This window comes from Haemaphysalis longicornis, unplaced genomic scaffold (genome assembly GCF_048455015.1).
Source record: "Haemaphysalis longicornis isolate Haplotype H1 unplaced genomic scaffold, Haemaphysalis longicornis Haplotype H1 scaffold_1, whole genome shotgun sequence".
NCBI lineage: Eukaryota > Metazoa > Arthropoda > Arachnida > Ixodida > Ixodidae > Haemaphysalis > Haemaphysalis longicornis.
In genome coordinates this window covers 148,136,461-148,148,569 of record NW_027526203.1, presented here as the reverse complement: position 1 = coordinate 148,148,569, position 12,109 = coordinate 148,136,461, and positions in this window count along the sequence as shown.

Sequence of the window (12,109 nt, the reverse complement as noted above, 5' to 3'; positions counted from 1 at the left end):
TTACCAGTCGGGTGGAGTGTCCCGACCTGCACTGCGTGTGCTAGAAAAACACTCTCCAAACGGTTCCATTCAGCTCATCTGGACACCAGCTCACGCTTCAATAGAGGGCACCGAACACGCCCACCAACAAGCCTGCGCTTTTACCCCCCTCCCCCCTCCTTGGCTATGGAGCTGCACGAGGTCTCATTCAGGGACATAACCCAGCATTATCGCCTTCATAGACAGACCCTACCTTCGCCTTACCCTGACCTTTCCAGAGAACAACAAACTACCCTACGGCTCATACAATCCGGGTCCTTCCCACATCCGACGTGTCTTCCCTTAATGCACCCGAATCGCTACGACGCTGAATGTAAACTTTGCTCAGAAGTAGGAACACTCCGCCACATAAGCGGGGTGTGCGACTTTAGCCCTGAGCACCCCCCTCTGTTTCTGTTAACTACCCAACAAAAGCAATGGGAGATCCTGCTGTCCATCCCCTCTCCGCCTACCCAGCTTCAGCTGGTGGACAGGCCGCGCGCACTGCATATGGGCTCCAGTGGAGAAGGAACCTCTCCCCTGGGCCGCACTCTGGGCCGTTCAGAAATCTGAATAGAGGTATTTCTTCCTCCTCATCCTGCTCGTTTTTCCTTCTATGCCACCGATCTCGTCGCCCCCGTCCGCGGCGGCAGAAACGGAGAAGTCAGATCGTCTAATACCGGGTTTGAGCTTCCTTTAATTTTGTAAAAAAAGAGTTTCCACTCATGTGCTACACCAATACAACTCAACTAACCACGTCTCATACATCATGCATTGATTTATTACTTACCAAGAATATCGCTTTAAAGTAACAACGGGTGTGGTTTAGTGCATTTCACTTCTCTCTGGCTTCACTATTTGTACAGCGACTTGAGGGAATTTAAGTGACGCCTCATGGGTGATCGTTGTGGGTGCCGTTTACAGCTTTGCTTTCCAACCAAAGTCACATGGTATATAGGCCTGAATTGTTTTCTTCAGCTCTTTTTTGCACTCTGAAGTTTTGTGGGCGCAAAAGTATCGTTCTTTCAATGCTAAGACAATCTGGCATAACAAATGAGGCGATGCTCGTGCCCTCTCAAGGGCACTAGCATCGCCTCATTTATTTTTACAATGCCAAACGGATCAGCCCGGACCGGCCGACCAAGCTTTCTCCTTCCACTCCCGCCACTCTCCCCCGATCGCTAGCCTTCCCAGCGCTTTAGTCAAGTGACCGGTTCATCTTGGGCGACGCGTGGTGGAAAGCGGCAACGTTAGCAAAATGTGCTCCGCCGTGAGTCTGAGTTGTCTGACGCTGGAGGGGGCGCTCCTCCTTCGGCAATCAAACATCGGTTGCCTTGGCAACCAGGCACAAGCCGCTCTCGAATTCAGTTACGGTCGGGTGATCCCGGTTCAGCTCGTGGCCCCACCTTGCGACATATGAGCACTGCAGGCGTACCTCTCACTCCCATTGGGAAGCGGGCGATACGTTTGGCGTTGTAAAATACAGTGGGCGATGGCACTAGACAGCTCCGCCCCCCCCACTCCCCCACCCGGTTTCCCCCATAATGGGTCCCTGCTTAGATTCACAACTGTTACTAATATACTCCACGACGTTTTGTGTGTCACACGGAGAAATCTTTGGTCAGCATTACCCAAGTAACAAGAATTACCAAGCGATTATCACCGTAAACAACTTTGTATTTTAGCCAATCTCGCATGTCTAACTTATAGCGCTTTCCATTGAGTGCACAGGAGCACTTCTAACTGCACCCAAACTGCTCTCGCGAGTTCTGGCGTCTTCCAGTGGTCGGGCAGGAGCAGGGGCGTTGTGTTTCATTGGTCGAGGAGGAGCACTTTTTTGGCGCCGAGAGCAGTTCTCGGTGCTCCGTCGCCAGTGGCGGAGTAACAGGGAACGCCGAGGAAGTCACATGACCTCTTTTACGTCATTTCTGGTTTTATCCCCGGGTGGCGGAGGAAAAATGGCCGAATCCAGCAGCCGCATAGAGGAAAGAAAAGGTTAGGAGAGGCCCTGACGTCACATTTGTGAAGCCGAGTCCCGCCATGACTTGAGCCCACGGAGCCCAGCACTCTATCCCATCATCCTTTGCTGTCTCCGGTTTGATTTGACTAACATAGCGTCGCCCTGCCCTCCCGCTTCAAAGCGAAAACAGCTTCGTCGCTAATTCCTCGGTGCGATGTCATCTTCTAAGCTGTTGATTTCGCCTTCAATTTGCCCATTCTAACCCTCACCCAAAGTTTCAATCGAAAAACGGCCATCGTTTTTGAGATAGAAGGACGATTTTTCAGCTCTTAAGCCTGGCAAAGTAGCGTTTGTCGTCGTCATAGCAACAGGCTGGCGGGATGGCGAACGCAGATGCCTCCGACGGCAGAGTTTTCAAACTGGCCTAATTTAAAGGAGCCATGAAGAGAAAATGCAAGTTGGTTTTATTCGAAAGATTTCGTGTTTTATAGTGCCCCCAGCGCTTGTCCGGATACAAACGGTGCTTTATTCACTGAGAAATTAAACAATTTAGGTTAAAATTTTAATTTTCCCGCTCAATCGTGCGTTTTCGTGGTCCCAAGTGACATCACAGGAACCGACCGCTCTGCAGCCTAGAGTACCTTCATTCACGCATCCGCCGTACAGGGTAGAGACACGTATACGCTGGCGCCGCCATTTTCGTTTGCTCGCTCGCCGCCGAAGCAAGTCATTGTGTCAAAACCGCGCTAAAATTATCGCCGCAACGCGGTTTACTGAAGAAGTTTGAATCATATTGTCTGTTTCGCGTTGCTAGGTCTCGTGGGAAACGAAAAGAATAACGCGTTGAGCCCGTTGGCCCAATTGCGGCGGCACGGGACCGTTCAAAGGTTGTCTCCACCCTGTACAGCGGTGTTGATTTGTTCCCGCGTTTCTTTACGTTCCGTAACCTAGATGGCGCCACCATACCGTGGCAAGCGTTTGGTTTGTTTTTGCTCGCATTTCAACCTGGCTTGTTTTTGTTCTGGGAGAAAATATTCGTTCCCTGAAACAGTGCTCGCTCGACAAATGGGGTCACGTAAGACACCGTTGCTTGCGTCAATCGGCCAGTGTCGTCTGAGACAACCCCAAGCCCCGCAGTGCTGTGCAGCTAAACCAAGCATGCTGTGCGCAGTACGAACAGCAGAACGCATCAGTACTTCTATGTTTACATGTGCTTTCGTAACTTCCACTGTTTGTCCCATCATTCTTATTGCTTTGTAAAGAATGTGCCCTAAATTTAAGCGCAAATCGCTCGTTCGTCTAGTTTGTAAGCTCTACCTAATTTGCGTCTGCTTCTGCCAGCCTCCGCCAATCGCAGAGCTTAGCTCATGTGACATCACAGGTTCTGTTGCGGGAAATGAGCTGGTGGGACGCATGACCATTCCCGTTTTTCCTAATTATGTAGCTTATTTGAGCGAAGTTTACGTTAAAAGTGGTGTCAGTATGATTCTAACGAGACAATCTTTTGAATGAACCAAACTTGTGTTTTCTCTTCATGGCTCCTTTAAAAACGTCTGTCGTAGCAACTGCTCTGGTTTGCAAGCGTTGCGAGGCAGCCACATACCAAGCGCCTTAAAAATTTGTCCGTTCTATTTGCCCAAATTTGGCCGCCGCAGTTGTAAACAAGTAAGCAACATTGTCTATGGGCTCATGAAAATTCACGTGACTTCCTCCACACTTTTCGCAATGCATTGGGGTGCTAGGGGCCTCTCCTGAGTATTCTTTCCTCCATGAGCAGCCGCGATAGTCGCTCAGTGCGTACGGCAGCAGCTAAGCGCGGCCGTCTGGGCGATGCTGCTACTTTTAGATGATGAAAGCACCACAGATTCAGGCGCAAACTCATCATCGGACAGCAGCAGCGACGACGACGACGATTTCACATTGCATGAGTTTATGTTCGAGCACCACCCCGCCGGAGCAGCGACCGAAGGTAGAGTCGTATCTGGAAAAGACGGCGGATGCTGTTATCGTTCGCAGCTAATTTTTGGGAGATACGATGGTGACCATATCATGGACATGAACATCCGCTCGGCTTCTTCATTCGTCGCCATGCGGAAGGCAGACACAAAACCACCGGCACGTATCTGGCAAAACTGGGGAGGAACAGCGTGCGGACAACACGAGCGCGCGAAATGCTCCGGGAAGCGAGAGCGGGAAAAGTTCGGTGACATGACTCTTGATATCACGCCCTCCCCCTCTTTTTACTGCTCCCGGAGCAGAGCCAATGTTTCATTCGCGGAACGAAATCACACGTCCCCGTTACTCCCGTGTGTTGCTCTGGCTGCTCGCTCCACTTGCTCCTGTTCTCCCAATGGAATTCGCCATTAGCTTAGCCTGAAACTATGCTTCAGTTCGAACATAAACGGACAGTTTCCTCTTAAAATACTGTAGATTGCAGCATTTAAGTATGCGGGCCATGCCATTATGCATGTTTTCATGATGCACTGCGGGGAACAAAACGTTGACTTGATTCGATCATCGACGAACGCCCGAAGCTCGTGCTGGTTCTGTAAAACTGTCTATGCTCCCTTTTCTGGTGCACCAAAGAACTTCCCAAGGTAATTGAGATTTCTCGCCTCCCTAATGAAATTAACAAGGTTTCTATGAGCCGTACATGCACTAAAAGAATTGCTCCCAAGTTTAAACGCTGCCAAGAGTTTCATTATTGTTTACCTTTAAAAACGGTACCGGCTACCGGAGGGAAGCTCAATCGAGGTTTAATGGAGAAGCCCAATCGAGGTTTAAAAACGGTACAGGCTACCGGAGAGAAGCCCAATCGAGGCACGCGACCTAGGGCGGCTGCTGCATTTTTGTTTGTCCAACACGTACTTCACATTCCACGAGAGATTATTCAAGCAAGTTCACGGAGCGGTGATGGGTGCATCTATTTCCGTGAAAGTCGGCAACTTGACGATGGAGGCACTCGAGGAGCGTGCCCTCGCCTCTTCTGCACCGCAACCGAGGACGCTCCTGCGTTACGTCGATGACTGCTTCTGTGTGCTACCAAAAGACTCGCTAGTCTTTCACAGCTCACCTCAATGGAATGGAACCGGCCATCCAATTCACGACTGAGGAAGAGGCCGATGGGCGTCTGGCATTCCTAGACGTACTGTTGAAGCGTTATCGTGTGGGGCTGTCCTTTAAGCCCCAACCACATGGAGCGATTTTGCGAGCGACTCGGGGCGCGACGCGACTAGCGACGAACTACTTTTCGCCGCGCACCAAGTCGCTCATCGAATCGCTCGGTTCTGGGCCGCCAGAAACAGTCGCTCGCCTCCCGGAAGTGGCCTCAGCGACTAGCCAATAGGAGAGCCCCTACGTAAGCACGCAACCTCCGGTTTTGAAAGAGAACGGGGGGGAGATCCACGCAGACGACGTTTGCGGTGCAGCGGCAAAGAAAGCTTTGCGTGGCAAACCTTGATTGAGTACACGCTGAAGCAGAAGCAAGAAGGCTCCCGCTCACACTGGGTGAGACCCGTGTGGGAAAAACGACGTCAAGAAAGCGAATTCTTCACGGCGTTCATGTTGGAGCCGAGAAACGAGGCGCAGAAGGAAAAGCGTGCGCTATCGCTAACCCAAACCAGTTTTAGAGGAGCAATGAAGTGCAAAAAGCAAGGTAGAAAGGCGTAATACTTTTTAGTCATGCTTTTTATGACAAATGAACAAAAAAAATGTTTGCAGACATCCAGCGTACCAAGCGCGTTACTATGCGCAGTGCGGAAACATTGAAATCGCCATCCTCAGTCGCATGCTCAGTCGCTCGAGCCGTCGCTGTCATGTGGTTGTCTCGGGGAGCGACTTCGGTTCGGCGACTGCGGATCCTAGTCGCGTCGCTGGAAAAATCGCTCCATGTGGTTAGCGCTTTACGGTGTTCAGAAAGAAGACTCACACCGGCCGGTACCTACACTTTATTTCGGTGCATCCGGCAGCACAGAAGCGCTCTGTGGTCGCCTCCCTTCTCCGCAGAGCTGACAGGATATGCAGCAAGGCAGAGGACCGGGTGGCGGACAATACGAGAGTACTCTACGAACTTTCATCGTGCGGTCACTCTTAGGCCTTCATCAACTCTGTTCAGGGGCAGCGCACTCGCCCTGCGCACGTTGTCGACGTGGGACTTCCAAAACCCGCGGCAATTCCCCACGTGCCCGGCATCAACCAGGCTCTGTCACGCATACTCCGCTCGTACAACGTGAAAACTGCGCATGTGCCGTCTCGCAAACTAAGGCATGAACTTGTGAACGTGGAGGACAAATTGCAACAAGAGGTATCCAGGAGTTGTTTACGTCATTCATTGTGAAGATTGCCAGTACGTGTATATTGGTGAGTCAGGAAACTTTGCGAAGCGCCTGGAGCAACATCGCCACGATGTAAACAAGAGCCACGTGTCGACAAGCGCCCTCGCCGAGCACTGCGATACCAGATCGCACACAATCAACTCGTCTGCTACACGCGTCCTCGCAAAAGAAAGGAATGCTACCTCACGCCTGTTACTGGAATCACTTCACATACAGACGACGGAACACACGCTGAATCACAACTCTGGAAACCAGCTGCCGCCACTCTACGCAAGTTGCCTGCACAGCGTTGCGAGACGTATAAAAGGGGATTATTTCCCATGAAGATTTTAATGTGACCAAGGCTTCCGTGTGGGAGCCAAAACGTTATTTTCCTTTAAACTGAACTAACTTGTGGTCGGCGTCCTTGTCTTTGTTCATCAAAATTCATCCCGAGCAGACGGGCTTCCTTCACATCCTTGACTTCAAAACGGTATATCTATAGTTTGTACCGGACTGAATAATGGCAGCGCACGCGTCCGTTAAAAATAAATTCGTTCCCAATGTTTGAAACCAAAATAATTGTACTCATTATAAATTCCTTCTCCAGGATCCGACAAGAAAATTTCAAACCTGGCAAGAGTTTGCTTAACTTGCACAGAACATTACTACCCGCAACAGCATGATCAGCGATGCAGCCGTCTTTGAATTATTACAGTAAAAGATCGCTGATTCGAACTTTCAGTTAACTCGAACTGACGCCCGGGTCCAGGCACAACACTGTAAATTAAACGCAATAAGACTCCCGCTAATTCGGTCGCGTCGGGGTTCACAGCGGTTAATTCAAACTAGCAGCTCCGGCTTACACCGGCCCTCCAAAGTGGAAGCCGGCCAATGGTGAATGGAATGCGCTGCAAAACCAAACCAGAAACTCAAACCGACAAACGCCAGCGCACGGTGCTTGCACAGCAGGCGCCGCCGGCACCGGCAATGCTCCGGCGCAAGTCGTTGCAAGGCGCTATTTTCTTTATTCTCGAAATCACCTGTCGCATCAGGCGATATTAGCGATAACAAGTCCAGTTGTTTCTCTGAGGTCTAGCCCCCGACGCCCGCCGCGATGGCCGCTCGTAGCGCCCACCCGGGCTGATTCGAACTCCGCTTTAGTTAGTTAAAATTCTCTTCTAGTCCGAATGAACCCGGCATGACCATCTTTTTTTGGTCAAATAACGTTCTACATGCATTTAACAGCGAACATTGCCGTGACTTACTCTACCCTATCAAGGAATGCGACCTAGGCCTAGAGAGGTCGCTCGGCCCAGACAATAAAGTTACGAAATAGTACACTAGTACAGTACGAAATAGTACAGACCAAGGACCTTTATGCACCAAGCATGGTAAACTTGGCAGAGAATAATGTAACTATCTCAGAATACCAAAGGGGAACTCATTGCAGTAAACTGGACATTGGGGCTGTACCGAAATGTTAGCCAAATAAATATTACTGTGGATGCTGTGGTTACTGTGGTTAGTAGCCAGGTGATTTCATCAATTCAACAGCCCCAGAACTATGTCAAAAAAGGCTATGCAAGCTCGAATGCTTTGGCAGATCATTACCTGGCTACTAACCACGCCATCGATTGGGATTCCGCAAGCATAATCACATCAGAGAAGCGCCTGTCGTCACGACTACTTTTAGAATCAGTACATATTCAAACAACTAAAAACAGGATTAACCGGTCGCGGGGTAATCTCCCCGACATATACATGCGCATTCTGCGCCACCGAACTTACAAATATGTGAAGAAACTTCTCGAGGAGCCAGAAGAAATAATTGAGAAATGGTAGACGCAGGATTATAAACAAAAACAGTGGTTTACTGGCGTTTCGACTGGTGGACCAGTCTTCATCTTGAGTGTATATATATATATATATATATATATATATATATATATATATATATATATATAAACCACCGGATAGATTGCTCACCGTACCCCTGCCCCCGCCGGTAAATGAAAACTCTACGCCTATGCCAAAAACATTGTATGGCTGGCGAATCTTCTGCATAATTCAGCCAGACGTCACACCTAGAAAATGGAAACAATACCCCCATGGATATCAATGAACAACACGTAAAAGCGAAACAAATATTGAGAGTGCAAAGAAAATACAAAAAATGCGTCCTAGCACAGGTTGTAAAGCGAAGTACAGCTCGGCCGTCGCGCAGGTATTCGAACTTGTGACGCGGAAAGGAAGCGGTCAGCTGCTACGTAAATGATTTTCGGGGCTTGTTTTGTGTTTATAAGCATTCAAAGGTGTCACTATACAAAACTGGTCTACGGAACGCCCTAAAGCCAAACCAGTTCGTCAAAGAAGCATTTAAGCACATTCGACATACAAAATTTGCAAGCGTCCTTCTCGTGGAAAAAAAAAGAAGAGCAACCACTCACCAAGCCGATACCGATGCGAAATTTCCGTCTGTGCGTCCGCTGGCATCAATCGGCTCATGAGATATTGTCGAAAAGTAGCCTAACATGCCGACAAGATTACTGAAAAATGCGTTCTACCAAACAAAAAGAAATTCCCTCTAGAGCAACAGCGGGTGATTTTTCTGTTCGACATGCAGCTTTTTTGATAAGGATAGCGCTTGCTTCTTCATAACTTAGACTGAATAAAAAGTGTGCTTATCTGCCGTCCGCAGGGAAGCAGAAGAATTTCGCTGTGCTATTCCTCCCCGAGTTGTCGCACCACACACCAGCGCAGCACGCCTTGTGTCCTTTTCTTGGTTTCACTGACATTTTGTGTTCACACTCACAGACACCAAAATTTCCACCTACAAGGGATACTACAAAACTTCTACGCGCGCACACAATGAAAGCGGGTGGAGCAGAAGAACAGGATGGCAGCAGAAGAGATAAGAGCGAAAGTGCCGCCCATCGGCGCAACCATAGAGTTTCATACTAATATATGCTATGTAGAGGGAAATCTGTCGCTGCAGTCGCGGGCCGCCGTGGGCGGCGCCATTGCTGCTAGCGACGTTCCTCGCCTGCTTGGCTTAGCTAGCCATACGGCTTCTTTTTTGTCTCGAAGCTAAAATCAACGAAAAAAAGTAACATTTTTTCTTGTTCATCGTACATTAAGCTTCTAAAAAACTACTGACATTTTGGAGGTTCATTATATAATAACAAAACAAATTTCATGAACCATCTACGGTAAAATTGTTGCTTTTTTGCAGCCATAGCCAACGGTTCAGCCTGTTCATGAGCCATGCCAAGGACAAGTGGAACGTACCTGCCGGGTACATGACGGAACGCTCGCTGAAGCGCGGCTCCCCTAGACAGATTTTGATTGATTGTGGGGTTTAACGCGCCGACGCAACGCAGGCGATGAGGCGCACCGTAGTGGAGGGCTCCGGATTAATTTTGACCACCTGGGGATCTTTAACGTGCGCCGAAATCTCGTACACACGGGCGTTTTTGCTTTTCGCCTCCATCAGAAAAGCGGCCGCCGCGGCCGGGAATCGAACCCGCGACCTCGTGCTCAGCAGCGCAACGCCTTAGCCACTGAGCCACCGCGGCGGGTCCCGTAGACAGTGGCGCCAGATTTCCCTCTAGTATATATTAGTATGAAACTCTACGGGCGCAACGAATGAAGCAACTAAATAAATAAATAGGCTGTCAAAAAAAGAAAACAGCGAAGACCATATTTTATTTCTGCACATAATAGAATCACTTTACTTTACTGCGGCGTAAATTGAAAAGACAGCCTCATATGAAAAAGTTGCTGGATTTTCGTTTGGCTACCAGCGTCATGGCGACACTTTATTTCCAACACCTAAGATAGCCGAAGTGTCCGGGCCCTGTTTTAAGCACCCTTCAATTCAGGTGAGGGCATCGGCGCAGGCCGATGTTCCTGATTCCAGAAATAGTGTGAATGAATGACGAACGCGGCGATAAGCGTCCCGGCCGCATCAGCGTCATGATTAAGATAACCTTTAATCATCTGAAATGTCTGTGAACAGGCTTAGAAACATCTGCCCGAAAATGTTAACTTGCTTGCCAGCGGAGCACCGCGAACTCGCTGTGTATGCCTGAAGTACTTGACCGTGCCGCCCACGTGACAGTAAAAATACCCGTCAAACGTGAAATATTGTTTTTTACTAATTTTTGGCGCAAAAAAGTTTATTCGATCCATCTCCGTTTTTCACCATAACCAACGCAGCCGATTAATCGGGTTAAATTTTTAAACCGACGCCCAGCCCTAACTGTATTTTGACGACCACCTCGTTTCGCACAGCATGGGAATGTTGGGCACCAATTTACTTGGGAGCACGCTTTCACGGTAGAAGTTCACGGTTTGTTTGATGACTCCTACGGTATTTAGGATTTCGGACATGTCGTTCGGATCGTTTATAACAACATTTCATTTGTTAATTGTGATACATTGTGTTCCTGTTGTGATACATTTCTAAGCACTGTGTATCCCACACATCTACATTAAACAAAACTGGCCTTATTTATCACACGTAATGAATATGTGCCGCGCAGTTCTATCTGTCATAAATTTTGGTGCAACGCTCCTGTTTCTAAGAAACTGGCGTCACACTAGAGGCGGCCGCTTTTCTGATGGAGGCGAAAAGCAAAAACGCCCGTGTGTACGAGATTTCGGCGCACGTTAAAGATCCCCAGGTGGTCAAAATTAATCCGGAGCCCTCCACTACGGCGCGCCTCATCGCCTGCGTTGCGTCGGCGCGTTAAACCCTACAATCAATCAATCAAGTCACACTAGACAGGCCGTTCTGGTAGGTAGAACAAACGGGCTTTCAGTGTAGGCGATGTTGTTGTGTCTCTAAAGGAGGTCTACATTCCCTTGGAAACGTAGTGAATTAGCGTTTTGGTGAGAGGATCAGTAGAAGCAGCTGTGTATTGTGAGAGCCAAAATAATAGTGTATTGCTTCCATCTTTTTTAATATCGTTTATGTTATTTAGGTTTCGTTGGTGGTGTGGGCCTGGATTCACACGAAACTTCCTTAATGGGGGTGAGGTATTTTTCAGGATTTCTTGTTTACTGTGAGCACACTTATTTAGTCATGTGGATATTGCGAACTTTGGTCGTGCTTATGCCGAGGTCATATACGTGTGGGCTGTACCTTCATTGTACTCATGTAAACGTGTGAACTTTTTTTTTTCAACAAGTTGGCCCGCTAGACGCCTCAATTTCTTTTTTTCAGATTTTCCTGATGATAACAACGTACTGAACTTGCTTGGGATATTGTTTTGCGTGTTTTTTAGCCAATGAATGCCCTTCAAGAAATGAAATATACAAATAATTGTCTCTTGTCAAATCGCCCTCTCCTGATATCAATTAAATTAAATGAACAATTTTATCCTTGATGCCTTTTTTTCTGTTTTGACATTTCAGGATACATGAAACGGTACACACTATATATGCTTTGTTTGAGATTTGGATAACCTGAATCCTACCCTAAACGTGCGAAGTGAGAAAAAATGAAATTGGGTAATCATCAATTGCATGACATCTGATCTTTGAAATTCAGTATTAGACGCCACATAACAGGCTTGTGCAAATACATTTTTTTTTTAATAAACGGGTAGTTCATGAATCCCGTGCTATAACCAGCCATCGTTTGTCATTCAGGCATTTTGTTATTGATTAGCATAATCCAGCGCAGTCAATGTGTGCCTGAACCAAAAAGAAATGCTTGAGACCCCTCACTGTTTTGTTTACAGTAGCAGCACGTATATTAGTTTTTATGACTGCAGTGCTTTTCGCAACTTCAAATTTACGACGTAAAAGC